A 1,346-nucleotide genomic window follows, 5' to 3' on the forward strand; every position below is an offset into this window, starting at 1 on the left:
AGTGTACCGTGTCCTGGGGGGATGGCAGTGGGGGGAGTGTACTGCGCCCCTGGAGGACAGCGGTAGGCAGGAGTGTATGGTGTCCCCGGGGGATGGCGGTGGAGGGGAGTGTACAGTGTCCCCGGGGGGACAGCAATGGGGAAATGTACTGCACCCCTGGGGGACAGTGGTGTGGGGGGAGTATAAGGTGTTCCCAGGGGATGGCAGTGGAGGGGAGTGTAAGGTGTCCCTGGGGGATGACAGTGGGGGGGAGTGTACAGTGTCCCTGGGGGACGGTGCTGGGTGGTAGTGTACGGTGCCCCTAGGGGTGGCTGTGTGAGAGGGGCCGTCCTCTGCTGGAGGCCGACCCTTTGCAGCTCGGCAGAGGAGCCCACTAGCACGCCACTAAACCCGCTCGCCGAGTGCAGTTTAGTGCCTAAGGAGGACACAGGTGAACAGAGAAGGGCCCGCTCCTCTCTGGAAGCTTGTTGGCTAGTCCCCAGGAACATTTAAGCCGAGCTCATCAGCCAGGTTTTTTAAAATTTTGTTTGTTTTAATGCTAGAGGGTTTGGCACGTGCCAGAAGGAGACGGTGTGGTCAGGCTGTAGCCCACGGTCCTCCATATCTCCTGCCCGTCAGCGTCCTGGGGGTGCACACGTGCCTGACATGCGTTTCAAGCTGCCGGGACTGGGATTTGAACTGTGATCAGCCTTGTAGGATCCAGTCCCCTCCACAAAGCATAGGAGCACCACATCACAGGGCCCAGCCATCCAGTTTTAATAGACGTTCCCCCTTGCTGACGGGCCCCTCAGGGTGTCTGGCTCCCACGTACTCCTTAGGCTGTCCCCAAGGCAGCAGGCCGGTAACTGGGACGTTGGGAGGTCACAGCACATTGGCAAGTACTGACCCTGACAGCCGAGTTATTCCCAGGACAGTCGAAGTCAAGGGTTGTCTTTCAACCAGTAACCCCATGGGGTGGGAGTCTGCCTCCTCCGCGTTCGCCCCCGCTGGAACGTGCCCGACCCCTGGAGTCAGAGGACACAGCCGATGGGGTGCACTTGGCAGACTCGCGGTCTCGCTTCATTCCTGATGACAGAGAGCGGTGGTCTGGCACGGCCACCCTGCCCGTGACTGCAGCTCCTAAACTTCTGGGTGCCCCCATAAGCCGAGGACAGTCCGCATGACAGCAATGCCTATGTCGGCTGACCAAGGCTGCTTCACGTGGGAAGTCTGGTCTAGATTCATCACTGCAACAAAAACCGAAGGGCCTGCCAACATTCCCCTACGCCGTGGGGCCAGGTGTTACAGTCGCCTAAGTCAGGACTCATCGGCCGACGGCGTCGCGCCCACACCCGTCCGCCGTCTCA

General features: G+C 60.4%; 1 protein-coding gene across 1 annotated transcript in view; it reads left to right on the top strand.

Moving 5' to 3' along the window:
• Window positions 1-1,346, top strand: part of NID1 (nidogen 1) — a 54,443-nt gene that overhangs the window by 44,909 nt on the left and 8,188 nt on the right.

The sequence above is a fragment of the Tupaia chinensis genome, unplaced genomic scaffold (genome assembly GCF_000334495.1).
Source record: "Tupaia chinensis unplaced genomic scaffold, TupChi_1.0 Scaffold000161_1, whole genome shotgun sequence".
In the NCBI taxonomy this organism is placed as follows: Eukaryota; Metazoa; Chordata; class Mammalia; order Scandentia; family Tupaiidae; genus Tupaia; species Tupaia belangeri.